The sequence below is a fragment of the Miscanthus floridulus genome, chromosome 2, assembly GCF_019320115.1.
Source record: "Miscanthus floridulus cultivar M001 chromosome 2, ASM1932011v1, whole genome shotgun sequence".
Classification (NCBI taxonomy): domain Eukaryota; kingdom Viridiplantae; phylum Streptophyta; class Magnoliopsida; order Poales; family Poaceae; genus Miscanthus; species Miscanthus floridulus.
In genome coordinates, this window is record NC_089581.1 from 108,586,577 (window position 1) to 108,604,894 (window position 18,318).

Below are 18,318 nucleotides of genomic sequence, written 5' to 3' on the forward strand. Positions count from 1 at the left end.
TGGTGCCCTAAACTCAGGTGAATGTGGTCACTATAAGTGACCGGATGCTGGTCTCTGAAGGATAGGCGTGTCTGGTCAGTAGCAGCAGAAGAAGCGCAGCATCGGTCGTCGACCGGATGTTGGTGCTGAAACAATTGGACGCTGGCTAGCTACGTCCGGTCACACTGACATGGTCATGCATAGGGGAAACGCCAAGTGACCGGACGCTGGGTGAGTCCGGTCGAGCATGACCGGACGCGTCCGGTCGTGAAAAATCATTTCTGGATGCTTACTGGAAATGACCGGACGCTAAAGTCCAGCGTCCGGTCACTTCGCAGCAGTGCGTCTAGTCATCACTTGACCATTGAGATCGGGCAATCAACATTTGAAGAGAGGGGACATGTGGCATGCATCGCGTGATCAGACGCTGAGGTCCTGCGTCCAGTCGATATGACCGGAGCGTCCGGTCACCCCGTGTTGTGTTCAGTGAAGGGGTACAACGACTCTATTTTGTAGGGGCTTCTATTTAAGCCCCATGGCCAGCTCAAGCTCACTCTCTTGGCCATTTGCATTGACATAGCAACCTTGTGAGCTTAGCCAAAGCCCTCCCACTCATCTCCATCATTGATTCATCATCTTTGTAAGATTGGGAGAGAATCCAAGTGCATTGCTTGAGTGTTTGCATCTAGAGGCACTTGGTGTTCATGTTTCGCTATGGGATTCGCTTGTTACTCTTGGTGGTTGCCGCCACCTAGATGGCTTAGAGCAGCGAGGATCATCGAACAGAGGGTGGTGATTGTCTCTGGCTCCGATCGTGGTGATTGTGAGGGGTTCTTGACCTTTCCTCGGTGGAGAGCCAAAAGGTACTCTGGTGAATTGCTTGTGGCTTGTGTGATCCTCATCTTATGTTGATTGTGTGGCACCCTGTTGAGGGTTTGGTGTGTGATACCAATTAGCGCGTGAACCTTCAAGTGAGTGAATCGCCACAACAAGGAGTAGCTTGCCGGCAAGCAAGTGAACCTCGGTAAAAAATCATTGTGTTCATCATTTAATTCCAAGGTGATTGGTCTTCATTGGTATTCATTCTTGTGATTGTTTGGCTCCTTCCTCGACACGGCGGTATAAACATCTTGCTCACTCTCTTTACATTACCGCAAACTAGTTGTTAAGCTCTTTAGTGTAGCTAGTTGTGAGAGCTTGTTAGTTTGGTTAATGTGGCTCTTTAGTTAGCTTTTGAGAGCACACTAACTTAGTGTAGTGTCGTAGCTATTGTGTGGATAGAAACTATATAAACTAGAATTGTGGTAGGTGACTTGCTTTTTAGTAGGCTAGCGCAACACTTGCTTCGCCTCTTAATTGTCTAACCGATTTGTAAGTGTTGTTGTAGAAATTTTAATAGGCTATTCATCCCCCTCTAGCCATTAGGACCTTTCAAGTGGTATCAGAGCCGAGGTCACCGTGATTTGAGGCTTAACAACTTCGGTGTAAAAATGGCTCAAATCAACAGCACCAAGAAGCCACCCCAATTTGATGGTACAAATTATCTGTATTAGAAATCAAAGATGACCACACACATCAAGTCAATCAATAGAAAAGTGTGGAAGGTGGTAGAAACCAAAATTAAGATTGGTGATCCGGAGAATCCCACTGTGGCCAAAGAAGTGCTTCTCCAAAACAATGGCATTGCTCTAAGTGCCATTCATGATGCAATTAATGAGAGAACATTTGAGCAAATCAAGAATATTGAGATGGCTCATGAGGCGTGGAAGAATTTGGACGAATCATTTGAAGGCACTCAAGTCATGAAGGGTGCAAAGGCATATATTCTCAAAGAGAAGTTTGCAAGCTTCAAGATGAAGGAGGATGAGAGTGTGCCAGAGATGTTTCATAGGCTTCAAGTGCTTGTCAATGATCTCAAAGCACTTGGAGAAGAGGTGAAGGACAAGGACTTCTCCCACAAGTTCTTAAGATGCTTACCTTCAAGATTTGGCACATTGGTCACTATTCTAGTGAGGAGTGGTTTGGACACCATGACACCAAACCAAGTGTTGAGAGATATAATGACCGATGATACATATAGAGATGATGATGAGAAGGAAGAAAAGAAGGAGAAGAACGATGAGAAGAAGAAGAGTGTGGCATTCAAAGCTACATCATCCAAGGGCAAGGCAAGGCAAGAAACATCAAGTGAAGATGATGGCTCATGGATGATGATGAGAAGATGGCTCTCTTTGTCAAGAAATTTAGCAAGTTCATGATGAAGAAATGGTACCATGCTAGAAGAAAGAAATCTTTATCCAAGAACAAGGAAGAGTCAAGAAGGTGCTTCAAATGTGGAAGCAAAGATCATCTTGTTGCTCAATGTCCATACAATAGCGATAATGATGATGATAACAAGAAGAACAAGAAGAAGGACAAGAAGGAAAAGAAAGAGAAGAAGGACAAGATGACCTTCAAGAAGAAAAAGGGTGGTTCATAGTCACTTGGGATAGTGATGCTTCCTCAAGTGATGATGATGATGATAGTGATGATGACAAGACCACCAAGAAGAAGGCACTTGCAAGCATTGCAATCAATGAGAAGCCTTCTCTCTTCGACACTCCATCATGCTTCATGGCTAAGGCCACTAAGGTACAAAATTGTGATGATGGAAGTGATGAGGAACATGATAATGAAAATGATAGTGATAGTGGTGATGATGAACCTACTAAAGATGAATTATTTGACATGCTAGAAGATATCAAAGAACACTTTGACATTAAGAGAAGGGAATGCAAGAGCTTGAATAAGGAGGTAAAAGCCCTTAAGCAAGCCCTTGATGAGCTCAAAGCAACTCATGAGAGGCTAGAGGAAGCACATGAGAAGCTTGGTAAGGCTCACAAAAAGCTTGAAAAGGCTCATTCCTCTTTGCTTGATGAGCAAAATAAAAAGAAGCATGTTGAAACTTGCAATGTAGGCTCAACTTGTGATATAATTGATGAATCATTATCTATGCCTATCATTGTTCCTTCCACTAACCCTTCTTGTAGTACTTCTACTTCCACCTCATCTAGTAGTGATGGTTTCACTTGTGATACCTCACTAATGGTTGAGAATGAGAACCTCATGAAGGAGGTCAATAAGCTCACTCACACCTTAGCTAAAGCCTATGGTGGTGAGGACCACTTGCTTATGTGCTTGGGTAGCCAAAGAGCTTCTCTCTACAAAGAGGGATTGGGCTATACCCCCAAGAAAGGTAAGGCGACCTTTGCTCCTCACAAGACTAGTTTTGTGAAGAATAATAGTCGGTTTTGCATTATTTACAAGCAAGTTGGTCATAAAGAGCATGAGTGCAAGAACAAGAGAAAAAATGCTAATGTATCCTCAATTAAGATTAATTTTTTCTATGTGCTTACTAAGGGTACAAATGGTGTGAAAATTTTTTCTCTGTGCTTACTAAGGGTACAAATGGTGTGAAGGCTAAGTTCATTGGTAAACCATGGATGGGCTCAAAGAAGAAAGCCATTTGGGTACCAAAGAGCTTAGTAACTAACCTTCAAGGACCCAAGCAAGTTTGGGTACCTAAAAGGAATTGATCTTCTTTTGTAGGTCAATTACAAAGCTGGAGGAAGGCATTGGATTCTTGATAGTGGGTGCACTCAACACATGACCAGTGATGCAAGAATGTTCAACTCAATCAACACCAATGGCAATGATGGTTATGATAGTATCACATTTGGTGATAATAGCAAAGGCAAGGTCAAAGGGCTTGGTAAGATTGCAATATCCAATGATATGAGCATATCCAATGTGTTGCTAGTAGAGAGCTTGAACTTCAATTTGCTATTCGTGGCTCAATTGTGTGATCTTGGATTCAAATACATATTTAGGGTAGATGATGTAGAGATCATAAGTGTAGATGACTCTAATTTGATCTTCAAAGGATTTAGATATGAGAATCCATACTTGGTTGATTTCAATGCTAGTGAAGCTAAATTATCTACATGCTTGTTCACTAAGTCTAGCATGGGTTGGTTATGGCATGGAAGGTTTGGTCATGTTGGAATAAAACAATTGAATAGATTAGTTAAGTATGACTTGGTTAGAGGCTTGAAAGATGTTGTGTTTAAAAAGGATAAGCTTTGTAGCTCTTGTCAAGCCAGAAAACAAGTTGGAAACACCCATCCCAAGAAAAGCATGATGAGCACTAGTAAAGCATTTGAGTTATTACACATGGATTTGTTTGGGCCAACACAATACACTAGCATCGGTGGTAACAAATATGGTTTTGTGATAGTGGATGATTATACTGGATACACATGGGTATTCTTTCTAGTGGACAAAAGTGATGTGTTTGCAACATTCAAATCATTTGTCAAGGGCATTCACAATGAGTCTGAAACAACCATCAAGAGAGTTAGAAGTGACAATGGTAGTGAGTTCAAGAACACTAGAATTGATGAGTTGTGTGATGAATTTAGAATTAGACATCAATTCTCGACCAAGTACACTCCACAATCAAATGGCCTTGTTGAGAGGAAAAATAGAACACTCATTGATATGGCAAGGTCTATGCTTAGTGAGTATAATGTTAGTCAATTGTTTTGGGCCAAAGCTACCAACATGGCTTGCTATTGTAGCAACCGCCTCTATTGTCACCCATTGAAAGAGAAGATACCATATGAGCTCTTGAATGGTAGAAAGCCCAACATTGCATATTTTTGGGTCTTTGGTTGCAAATGCTATATCTTGAAGAAAGGCACTAGATTGAGCAAGTTTGACAAGAAATGTGATGAAGGATTCCTACTTGGTTATTCCACTACAAGCAAAGCATATAGAGTTTGGAATTTGGACAGTGGTACTCTTGAGGAAGTTTATGATGTTGAATTTGATGAAACCAAGGGTTCACAAGTAGAGAATGAGAACTTGGAAGATGTTAGAGGCATTCAACTTTCAAATGCCATGAAGAACATGGATATTGGTGAATTGAGGCCTAAGCAAGTGAATAATGATGAAGATGATCAAGTGCAAGTGCTCTCTAACTCAAATGTGCAAGATGATACAAATCAAGTTATTAAAAGTGGCTCTCATGATAATGAACAAGATCAAGTGGCTAGTACATCATCTCAACCCAATAATCAAGCAAGTGCAAGCAATCAAGTTTCAATCCTCCAACCAACCAATATTGTAAGGGATCATCCATTGGACACTATCATTGGTGATATTTCAAGAGGTGTGCAAATTAGATCAAGATTGGCTTCATTTTGTGAGCATTTCTCATTTGTGTCATCCATTGAACCAAAGAAGATAGATGAAGCATTGAAGGATGTTGATTGGGTGAATGCTATGCATGAAGAATTGAATAACTTCACAAGAAATTAAGTATGGGAATTAGTAGAGAGACCAAAGGGACACAATGTGATTGGAACCAAATGGGTCTTTAGAAATAAGCAAGATCAAGATGGGATAGTAGTAAGGAACAAAGCAAGATTAGTAGCACAAGGCTATACACAAGTTGAAGGTCTTGACTTTGGAGAAACATATGCCCTGGTTGCTAGATTGGAAGCAATTAGAATCTTGCTAGCCTATGCTTGTGCTCACAACATCAAGCTCTATCAAATGGATGTCAAGAGTGCATTTCTCAATGGTTACATCAATGAAGAAGTATATGTTGAGCAACCTCCTAATTTTGAAGATGATAAGAAGCCCGACCATATGTACAAGTTGAAGAAGGCATTGTATGGCTTGAAGCAAGCACCTAGAGCATGGTATGAGAGATTGAGGGACTTCCTACTCTCTAAAAGGTTCATGATGGGCAAGGTTGACACCACTCTTTTCATCAAGAAGATTAGCAAAAACTTGTTTGTGTTGCAAATCTATATTGATGACATCATATTTGGATCAACCAATCAAGACTTTTGTGATGAGTTTGGAAAGATGATGGCTAATGAGTTTGAGATGTCCATGATTGGAGAGTTGAGTTACTTCCTTGGTCTTCAAATCAAGCAATTGAAGAATGGTACATTTGTGAGTCAAGGCAAGTATATCAAGGACATGATCAAGAAGTTTGGCATGAATGATAGTAAAACCATTAGCACACCAATGGGAACAAATGACAACTTGGATAGTGATGCAAGTGAAAATATGGTAGATCAAAAATTGTATCAGTCTATGATTGGAAGCCTACTCTATGTGACCGCATCAAGGCTGGATGTCATGTTTAGTGTATGCATGTGTGCAAGATTTCAAGCCTCGCCAAGAGAAAGTCATTTGAAGGCTACAAAGAGAATATTGAGGTACTTAAAGCATACACAAAATATTGATTTATGGTATCCCAAAGGAGCAAAGTTTGAGCTAGTTGGATACTCCAACTTGGATTATGCGGGATGCAAAGTTGAAAGGAAAAGCACCTCGGACACATGTCAATTGTTGAGAAGATCACTTGTCTCATGGTCATCAAAAAAGTAAAATAGTGTTGCATTATCAACCGCCGAAGCCGAATACATATCCGCCGGTAGTTGTTGTGCACAAATACTTTGGCTGAAGGCCACTTTGAGTGATTTTGGAATCAAGTTCAAGAAAGTGCCATTGCTATGTGACAATGAGAGTGCAATCAAGATGACCAGCAATCCGGTTCAACATGCAAGAACAAAGCACATTGATATCTGCCACCATTTCATAAGAGATCACCAACAAAAAGAGGACATTTGCCTTGAGAGTGTAGGCACCGGAGATCAACTTGCCGATATATTCACCAAGCCAGTGGATGAGAAAAGGTTTTGCAAGCTAAGGAATGAGTTGAACATATTGGATTTCTCAAATATGTGTTGATGCACCCCCAATCATATGACATGCCTCTCCTTCGAGCAATCCAAGGTAAAAGTTGATTGGCATGGCATACATCCTTGCTAAGGACATGTTTAGTGCATCTAGACATCTTTCACATTTAATAGGCTCATTCATGAAAATCAAATGAATTTGATGATTATATGGTACCACTATTGCTTCTATGCTTATTTTGATCTAGTGGTAGTATATGATATGTTTATGGGCTTGTAAACCTAGTGTTTAGTCTAGAAAATGAGCTATAAGTGTTTAACTCAACATGGTACAAGATAACACTTATTTGGAGGTGTGAAGAAGCTTGTCCTTGGATCAAACCGAGTTAAATGTCTTTGGCAAGTATTCTAGATTGAACCAAATTTGGGAAAATGATCCTCACCCCATTGATTGACATTGATAATCTCAACCTATCTACTTTTTGACCTTTGTGGTCATTGATGACAAAGGGGGAGAAAAACAAAGATATTAGTGATATTAGTATATAGGGAGAAAAACAAAGATATTAATGTACTAAGATGGTGAAAAGACAATAAAGGGGGAAAGAAATAAAGATATAAGTGATAGGGGGAGAACTTGACATAGGGGGAGAGATATGACAAAGGAAAGGGATCAATTAAAATTTTGAGCACACAAACAGGGGGAGCAAGCTCATGAACTTGTATGGTGCATTTGAATGTGCATTTCATATGTCTGCTTGCATGGCACAAGTTTTAAATTTTAATATCCATGCTTGTGTGGTGTATGCTAGTTATAGGTTTGAATGATGAAATGGAAATCTAGCATGCATAAGTCTATCTAGTGATTTCATTTCCAAGTGTTTCCAAGTGGTATCAAGCTAACTATGGTGCTAAGGATAGTATAATGGTGCACTCCGATTGATATCACGCTTCAAAGGTTCATCTTTTATACCTTAGCATCGTTTGGTAGACATTGTCTCCTATATTTCATATCTAAGCATATGTGCAAGCTACAATCCAAACTCTTAGCACATATGTAGGGGGAGCAATTGCTACCATTTGGGGTTCATGAAACTTGTTCATATCCTTTTACAAATGGTAAAAATGCTTGGGCAAGCAACATGGATTCAATTGAATTTCAATTCATATCTTTATGAAAGGGTTGTCATCAATTACCAAAAAAGGGGAAGATTGAAAGCTCTAGTTTGGTTTTGGTAAATTGATGAAACCCTAAGTGCTAACCTAGTTTATCAAGTGATCATGAGATAGGTAGCACATTCCAAGTGGTGAAGCAAATGAAGATCATAACATGATGATGGTGATGCCATGGTGATGATCAAGTGCTCAAACTTGAAAAGAAGAAAGAGAAAAACAAAAGGCTCAAGGCAAAGGTATAAATGGTAGGAGCTATTTTGTTTTGGTGATCAAGACACTTAGAGAGTGTGATCACATTTAGGTTTGATAGCCATACTATTAAGAGGGGTGAAACTCATATCGACATGCGGTTATCAAAGTGCCACTAGATGCTTTAACTCATTGCATATGCATTTATGATCTAGTGGAGTGCTAACACCCTTGAAAATATTTGTGAAAATATGCAAACACATGTGCACAAGGTGATACACTTGGTGGTTGTCACATTTGAGCGAGGGTTAGAAACTTCACCGGCGGAGTGTCCACCTGTAGAGTGTGAACAGTCCGACGGTGCCACTGACGCCCTAAACTCAGGTGAACGTGGTCATTGTAAGTGACCGGACGCTGGTCTCTGAAGGATCGGCGTGTCCGGTCAGTAGCAACAGAAGAAGCGCAGCGTCGGTCGTTGATCGGACGCTGGCCCTGAAATGACCGGACGCTGGCTGGCTGCGTCTGGTCACACTGACATGGTCATGCATAGGGGAAACACCAAGTGACCGGACACTGGGTGAGTCCAGTCGAGCATGATTGGATGCGTCCGGTCGTGAAAAATCATTTCTAGATGCTTACTCGAAACGACCGGACGCTGAGGTCCAGTGTCCGGTCACTTCACAGCAGTGCGTCCGGTTGTCACTTGACCATTGAGATCGGGTGATCTATATTTGAAGAGAGGGGACATGTGGCACGCATCGCGTGACCGGATGCTGAGGTCCAACGTCCGGTCGATATGACCGGAGCGTCCGGTCACCCCGTGTTGTGCCCAATGAAGGGGTACAACGGCTCTATTTTGTGGGGGCTTCTATTTAAGCCCCATGGCCGGCTCAAGCTCACTATCTTGGCTATTTGCATTGACATAGCAACCTTGTGAGCTTAGCTAAAGCCCTCCCACTCATCTCCATCATTGATTCATTATCTTTGTGAGATTGTGAGAGAATCCAAGTGCATTGTTTGAGTGTTTGCATCTAGAGGCACTTGGTGTTCGTGTTTTGCTGTGGGATTCGCTTGTTACTCTTGGTGGTTGCTGCCACCTAGATGGTTTGGAGTAGCGAGGATCGTCGAGCAGAGGGTGGTGATTGTCTCTGGCTCCGATAGTGGTGATTGTGAGGGGTTCTTGACCTTTCCCTAATGGAGAGCCAAAAGGTACTCTAGTGAATTGCTCGTAGCTTGTGTGATCCTCATCTTGTGTTGGTTGTGTGGCACCCTATTGAGGGTTTGGCATGTGATGCCAATTAGCGCGTGAACCTCCAAGTGAGTGAATCGTCACAAGGAGGAGTAGCTTGCCGCAAACAAGTAAACCTCGGTAAAAAATTATTGTGTTCATCATTTGATTCTGAGGTGATTGGTCTTCATTGGTATTCATTCTTGTGATTGTTTGACTCCTTCCTCAATACGGCGGTATAAACATCTTGCTCACTCTCTTTACATTACCGCAAACTAGTTGTCAAGCTCTTTAGTGTAGCTAGTTATGAGAGCTTGTTAGTTTGGTTAGTGTGGCTCTTTAGTTAGCTTTTGAGAGCACACTAACTTAGTGTAGTGTCATAGTTATTGTGTGGATAGAAACTATATAAATTAGAATTGTGGTAGGTGGCTTGCTTTTTAGTAGGCTAGCGCAATACTTGCTTCGCCTCTTAATTGTCTAACTGGTTTATTAAGTGTTGTTGTAGAAATTTTAATAGGCTATTCACCCCCTCTAGCCATTAGGACCTTTCAACCGGTCATATGTTGAGTACAACCACTATCAATAACCCAATGACTTTCACCGATCATGTAGTTCACCTACACACACAAGAGATCAAGCTTATTGTTTAGGGACCCAAACTTGATGAGGGCTTTGACTTTCTTAACTAGTGACTTAGCAACCCAAATTTGCTTAGGCCTATTCTTGTTGGGTGAACCTAAGAACATGACTTTTATTTTTCCACTAGAATTTTTTCTAAGCATGTAGTGAGCATTGAAGGCAAAGGGTCTAGCATGCTTGGGCAAGGGTTATGGTGGTGGAGTTTCACACTCATGAGCAAAGTGACCTTCGTGTCCACACTCAAAGCATCTCTTTGGCATAGGCTTTGACTTGTAATGTCGTGGATGTTGAACTTGAGCTTTCATCTCTTGATTTGCCAAGAACCCAATGCCATTTCTATCCATGTTCATCACGGTGTTCATAAGTAGCTCACTTTGGAGATATTGGCCTCTTGTGAACTTGCTCAAATCGGTCTTGAGATGCTCTTTCTCCAACTTAAGTTTCTTATTTTCTTCTCTAAATTTATCATGGTTCTTCTCTATCTTGAGTTTCTTGTTCTCTTCTCTAAGCATCTCATTCTCAAGTGACATATCATGATTATTGTCAAGATTCTCTATCACAATTGTGTTGGTGGTTGATAGCTTTTCAAGATCCTTCTTGAGCTTTTCATTTTCATTCTTGAGCTTGACATAATCATCATAGTTATCGGATTCAACCACTTTCTTGCCTTTGCTACTAGAACCTTGCTCAATGCTCTCAACAATTAAGTCATCACATGATGTGTCTATATCAATCTTAACAACATTGTTAGTAGCACCATGTGGCTCATTTGACAATAACTCATGAGAAAGAACAAGATTATCATGATTAACCTTGAGATTGATGTACTCTTCTTTTAGCAAGTTGTAACTAGTGGTGAGCTCATTGTGTATCTCCTCAAGTTTATCATGTTTTTCTCTAAGCTCCCTTTTAGAGGTTTTGAGTTCCTTGAGTTTGGATGACACAATTTTGTTCTCTTCTCTAAGCTCATCATTAGCTTGTCGGCTATGTCATACTTTGCTAAGAGTGAGTCATTCACAAGTTCTAGCTTCTCATTTTTAGCTCTTGTCTTTCTAATAATTTTAGTGTATTGGTTTAACAATTTGACAAGATCATCATAAGAAGGTGATTCAAATTCTTCATCACTGTCACTACCATTCTCATCATCACTAGCATTGTCATCACCACAACTATCATCATCATTTTGTACCTTTTGTTCACCCTTGGCCATAAGGCATAGGTGTGTAGAGGATGATGATGGTGGTGTTGGTCGATGTAGTGAAGAACCAATCACAAAAGCGGCCACCTTCTCCTTCTTATTTTCACTTTCATCATCAGATGAGCCGCTTGAAGATTCAATGTCCGTGAGCCAATCACCAACAATATAGGCCTTGCCATTCTTCTTCTTCTTATGAAAGTCCTTCTTGCCATCCTTCTTCTTGTATGGTTTGTTCTTCTTCTCATCATCATCATCACTTGAGTCATCTTTCTTGCCCTTGTACTTCTTGTACTTGTCTTTCTTGGGTTTGGGGCATTAATGGGCTAGATGACCAAGATCTCCACAATTATAGCAATATATTTCAGAGATGGGCTTCCTTTTACTACTAGTGAAAAAATTCTTTTTCTTGCCATCAAACTTGACACCATTCTTGTTTAGCTTCTTGAGCATCTTGGCGGTTCTTTTCACCATGGGAGCAATGCTTGCATCATTAATCTCATCATCACTTGAGCTATCATGATCAACTTTTGCTTTGCCCCTCTTCTCTTGGCAAGCCTTGAAAGCCAAATATTTCTTCTTGGTAGAAGAGGAGCCATCTTGAAGAGTGATGTGCATGTACATCTCATGTGCATTGATCTTTCCCAATATTTGAGTTGGCGTAGCGGTGGAAAGATCACTTTGATGAAGCACCGTCACAATATGCCCATACTTGTCAATGGGGAGGACACTCAAAATCTTTCTCACAACATTGGATGGTTGCATTTGAGTGAGTCTAAACCCATTGACTTCCTCTATAAGAACATTCAAACGTGAATACATTTCATTAGCATTTTCACTAGGAAGCATTTCAAATGAGTTAAGCTTCTTCATTACAAGATGGTTGCGTTCCTCATGCTTACTCTTGGTTCCCTCATGGAGCGCGCAAATATCCGACCATAATGAATGAGCGTCTTTGTGGTTCCGCACACGGTTAAAGACATCCTTGCAAAGGCATCTAAAGAGTGTTTCTAGACTTTGCATTCCACTTCTCGTAGTGATCCTCATCACCGTGAAGGTTAGCGGGATCCCTAGGTGTTGAAAAACCTTGTGTGGCGGCTCTAAGCACTCCAACATCTAAAGCCTCTAGATATGCCTCCATGTGAATTTTCCAATAAAGAAAATCATCTCCCTCAAAGATAGGGGAGGGTCCATCCCCATGGGACATCTTGCTCAAGGCGGTTAATCCTAATTGAAGGAGCACGAGGCTCTGATACCAATTGAAAGGATCAAGATGCCTAAGAAGGGGGTTGAATTGGGCTAATTCTAAATTTCTTACAATAATTAAGCCCTACACTTAGCCCATTTCACCCCCTTATGTCTAGAAGTGTTTCTATTGTTCTATCACACAAGAGTTTTATATCCTAGGTTCCAATCCTACTCTAGCATGGCAATTCCAGGAATATAGAGACATGAATTGAATTGCTTAAATATAAATGCTCAAAGTAAAGAGAGGAAGAGGAACACGTCGATGTTTTTACGAGGTATCAAAGAGTCGCCACTCCCCACTAGTCCTCATTGGAGCACCCGTGCAAGGGTGTAGCTCCTCCTTGATCCACACAAGGATCAAGTGCTCTCTACTAGCTGATTCTTTGACACTCCATCGTGGTGAATCGCCCACAACCGCTCACACCATGACTTGGGCCATCCACAAGCTCCGTCGGATGATCACCAAGTTTCCAATCACCATCAAGCAATCTAGGTGACGGCGATCACCAAGAGTAACAAGCACAAGCTCTCACTTGACTAAGACAACCTAATGAGAAGGGTGGATGCACACTTGATACTCTCTATGCACTAATGAGGTCCTTAATCTTGGATTATCAAATCTCAATCACCCCACTAGGCTCTTGCTCTCTCTTACACTCCAAAGGTGTTTCTCAGCTGAACATATGGGCAAGAGTGCTAAGTTGGACGAGTAGGAGAGGTATTTATACTCCCCACCTCAAAACATACTCGTTGGGGTCCAACTCAGCACATTTTTGGGTGATCGGACGCTCAGGTCAAAGTGACCAGACATGTCTGGTCAGTGGCCAATGGCTACATGACGCCAGCCCAGTTATTAGAGACCGAACTCTGACTAGCGTCCGGTCGCCACCCATCAAACGTGTCTGGTCAAAAATGTTCCTTCTCTGGATGCTTACTATTGTTGACCAGACGCTACCTCTAGTGCGTCAGGTCACAATGTCCTTAGCGTCTGGTCGAAAAGCAAACCCTAGCAACATGAGATAATACTGACCGGATGCGGCATCTATGAGTTCAGTCCAGCGTCCGGACGATGAACACACCCTAGCTATGCAAGCTAACCCTGACCGGACACGACACCTGTGCATCTGGTCCAACGTTCGGTCATCATCCAAGTCTCCATTCACCTCAAATTTTGCCAACTTTATGAACGACATCAACTTCAACTGATCTATGGGCTGTCCTTGAGCTACCTAGTGCTATGTTTGACAAGTGTGCACCACACCTAAACCATTAGACTTATCTAGGTCAAGCTACTAGTTCATACCCCCTTAATAGTATGGCCAAAGGAAAAGAAACAAAGTCCTAAACTACTCTAAGTGTCTCTCAACACCAAACGACACTTAGAACTAGTCCATCCTTAACCTTGTCGTCCGTCCTTTGAAAACCGAAGCGATTTCCATCGATATGGGCATGGAAACCATAATTGCCCAATCAATCACCATTACCATGACCTAACTCAAGTTGCCTCTACAAAACACATGTTAGTCACAGTAATCTTGTGTCATCATTAATCACTGAAACCCAATTAGGGGCCTAGATGCTTTCATACTGCATTCTGTACTTGTAACTTATAATCATAAATGCAATGTAAAGTTCTTTGATTTATTGAGTTGTATGATAAGTGAACTTTGTGGATCTTGATGATTGGTTCGTGGAATGTTACTCTACAATTTGATCCTACGAGTACAACTAACACGAGAGGGGCTTGCCGATTGCAACTCCGCAGACCTTTGCATGATGCAGGAGTTATCACCGTGTTAATCGAGAGGATGACTCGGGGTGCTAGCTTGGTGGGCTAGGACAGAACCCTCGCTGCGGTCATTCCTCACACAATAACGTTAGGTCATTGTCAGTTGCCAGTCCTTCACACTGATCAGTGTTGGTTCAGTCCGATTATTTGCTGAGGCAGAGACCCTTTCTTCATTTTTTTTCTGCCTCCTATAGATAATGATGTGAGTGAAGACTTCCCTGGTTGACATTTTTACACGCTTGCGGGGGTGTGCAGTTGTATTGGTGCATTCAACCTGAAGGTAAATTGACCTCTATCAACACTTGTTGAATACAAAGATCCATCACCCATGTATTGGTACTACTAACAAGGAGCTACAAATCCATACCAGCAGGCCTGGTTCTATAGATTTTATGACCCTTGGGCAAGGAAGGTAAGGGCCCTTTTAGACTAAAATTAGACATCCCTAACGTTCTTACTACTGGTATTAAGCAAAATACCTGAATACGATAGTGTCGAGGAGTTTCCACACCGCATTCTATAATCGATTGTTGATCTGCAATGAGCCACCGATGGCCACGACAGTGGCACGACGCCGCGATGAGTGCAATTGTGCAAGTCCGCGAGAGGGGCGATAAGCGAAGAAGGTGAGAATGCGAAGACCTAGCTGTGATGCATGGCGTGATGTTTTAGCTCCTCATATTCTAATCATGTTTCTTTTTTTCATGGGCTTATACGTGTGGGAAATGACCAATGGACATTTCACCATTTTTACTATATTCTATACATATACGTAAAAGATTTTGGGCCCCATGATGGCCTGGCCCCCGATCGTCGCTCCGGGCGCCTAGGCTCAGAGTCGGCCTGCATACCAGAAGCTGCTTACACAGGAGAAGATGAGGATCGGCCATGCCATACTCCTGCTCTAGGTGGGCGATCTCAAGAAGTTTAGGAGCGTGCCACTAGCTATGGAGAAGGGCAACTCTGCCTCCTAAGGAGGGACGCACGCTGGAGCAGGTAGGAGCCAATGCCCTTCTGCGTGCTCTGGTACTCAACAGTCTAGACTGCTTCTGAACATCTGCCATCGGAGGAGAGGCTGGCCTCAGTAGTACCGACTTAGGGACCTTTCTGAACATCTGCCTATAGAAGGAGGTGCCCATGTTCTCTGTCCTATGCAAATCTATGTAGCCACCGGTGTCCTCAACGCCCTGCAAATCAGCATACTCATTGATGATGTTACCGGTAGCCACCGCACTAGCTGTCATAGCCAGGTCGACAGCGGTCGAGACCGGGTTGTCACTCTAGCCCACTACGGAGCCTAGGGAAGCTGCACCAATCTCCATATTATTGACAACATCGGACAACTGGGTTTCGTCGAAGGCCTGCTCTGGGGCTACAAGTTGCACACTGGGCCCGGAGGTGATCTTCACTTTGCCTCTGGATGGGCTATGGAGCCTCCAGGCGGGGTGGTGAGCGCCTAAGCGAGCTGGAACTCAAGGAGCATCAGGTCATCATCTAGGGACGCAGCAGGTTGACATCCCCGTTCATCCCTAGGCCCCCAGCCAAGCTCAAGCATGGGATCGAGGCTTGCCGACTGGAATAGGCGCTGAAACGTGGTCGCCACACTGGTCTAGGCACGAAGCCGGTGAGCGCGAGCGGATGAACCTGGGGCGATGCAAGGCATCTCCAGGATCATGCTCCAACATCGGATCCATCTCAGCCAAGCTGCGGGGCGAGTAGCTGAAAGCTCTAGTTTGATTTTGGTAAATTGATAAAACTCTAAGTACTAACCTAGTTTGTCAAAGTAATTATGAGATATGTAGCACTACCTCAAGTGGTGAAGCAAATGAAGATCATGACATGATGATGGTGTTGCCACGCTGATGATCAAGTGCTTGAACTTGGAAAAGAAGTAAAAGAAAAATAAAAGGCTCAAGGCAAAGGTATAAATGGTAGGAGCCTTTTCGTTTCGGTGATCGAGACACTTAGAGAGTGTGATTACATTTAGAATCGATAGTCGTACTATTAAGAGGGGTGAAACTTGTCTCGAAATGCGGTTATTAAAGTGCCACTAGATGCTCTAACTCATTGCATATGCATTTAGGATCTAGTGGAAAGCTAACACCCTTGAAAATGTTTGTGAAAATATGCTAATACACATGCACAAAGGTGATACACATTGTGTTTAGCACTTGGGAGCAAGGGTTCAAAACTTCACCGGTGGAGTGTCTGTCCGTAGAGTGCAGACAGTCCGATGGTGCCACCGACGCCCTGTACAGAAAAAATAGGGTTTTATAGAGTGCACCGGACACTGGTTACGTAGTGACCGGACGCTAAGGTCCTGCGTCCAGTCAGTGGCACGTAGTGAAGGCCGCCCTCGGTCTCTTGACCGGACGTAGGCGATCGGACTCTAGCTGAACACTGTTCAGCGTTCGGTCCTGCTGATGTGGCGGCGTACAGAGAAGACAGTGAGTGACTGGACGCTGGGCGAGTCCGGTCGGACGTGACCGGACGCGTTTGTTCACGAATTTCCACATCTAGAAGCTTACTGGAGGTGACCAGATGCTGGGGTCCTGTGTCCGGTCGGGCATGACCAGACGCGTTCGGTCATGAGTGGAATCTTACTGGAAACGATTGAACGCTGGGGTCCTACGTCCGGTCACTTTGAGTCATGTGTCTGGTCACAACTTAAATGTACTGATGACCATTGAGATCGGACGATCAGCATTTGAAGCAGGGGACACGTGGCGTGCAAACGCGATCAGACGCTAGGGTCCTGTGTCCGGTCAAACTGACCGGTGCGTTCGGTCGCCCTGATTTTCAGCGGACTAAGGAGCCAACGACTCTATTTCGTGCGGGCTTCTATTTAAGCCCCATGGTCGGTTCAAGCTCACTCTCTTAGCCATTTATATTGACATAGCAACTTTGTGAGCTTAGCCAAAGCTCTCCCACTCATCTCCATCATAGATTCATCATCTTTGTGAGATTGAGAGTGAATCCAAGTGTATTGCTTGAGTGTTTGCATCTAGAGGCACTTGGTGTTCGTGTTTCGCTATGGGATTTACTTGTTACTCTTGGTGGTTGCCGCCACCTAGACGGCTTGGAGCAGCGAGGATCGTCGAGTGGAGGTTGGTGATTGTCTCTGGCTCTGATCATGGTGATTGTGAGGGGTTCTTGACCTTTCCCCGGCGGAGAGCCAAAAGGTACTCTAGTAAATTGCTCATGGCTTGTGTGATCCTTATCTTGTGTTGGTTGTACGACGCCCTATTGAGGGTTTGGCGGGTGATGTCAATCAGCTCGTGAATCTCCAAGTGAGTGAATAGCCTCAACGAGGACTAGCTTGCCGGCAAGCAAGTGAACCTCGGTAAAAAAATATTGTGTCATCATTTGATCCGAGGTGATTGGTCTTCATTGGTATTCATTCTTGTGATTGATTGGTTCATTCCTTGACTCGACGGTATAACCATCTTGCTCACTTTCTCTTTACATTACCATAAACTAGTTGTTAAGTTCTTTAGTGTAGTTAGTCGTGAGAGCTTGTAGTTTGGTTAGTGTGGCTCTTTAGTTAGCCTTTGAGAGCATTCTAACTTAGTGTAGGGACATAGCCATTGTGTGGATAGAGACTATATAAACTAGAATTATGGTAGGTGGCTTGCATTTTTAGTAGACTAGCGCAACATTCGCTTCGCCTCATATTTGTCTAACCGGTTTGCTAAGTGTTGTTGTAGAAATTTTTAATAGACTATTCACCCTCTCTAGCCATTAGGACCTTTCAGTAGCTGGAAGTGATTTGAGTGGTTGGAGAAGAGGCTGGTGCGGTGGAGCAAAGTGGTGGAAATGTGATTCGGCTATGGATGCTCCCGGCCGGGAAGGTGAGTCTTGCACGGAGGTTGGCAGAGATGGGTTGGCGATGGCGGGTGGGGCAGTAGTGTGAGATATGGCCAGGCCCCTTGCACCCGAGGCAGCGCACAGGGTCCCCGCACTGGGCAACTTGATGGTCGACGCCGAGGCACCTGAAGCACCGGCCGGTGAGGCGCCTTTTAAAAGCATCCTGGCCCGTCAAAGCGCCCCTTAGAGCTCCGTCTTCCACCCCCGTCACAAGCCTTCGGCTCCTAGGATCCACCTTCTGTAGAGCTGC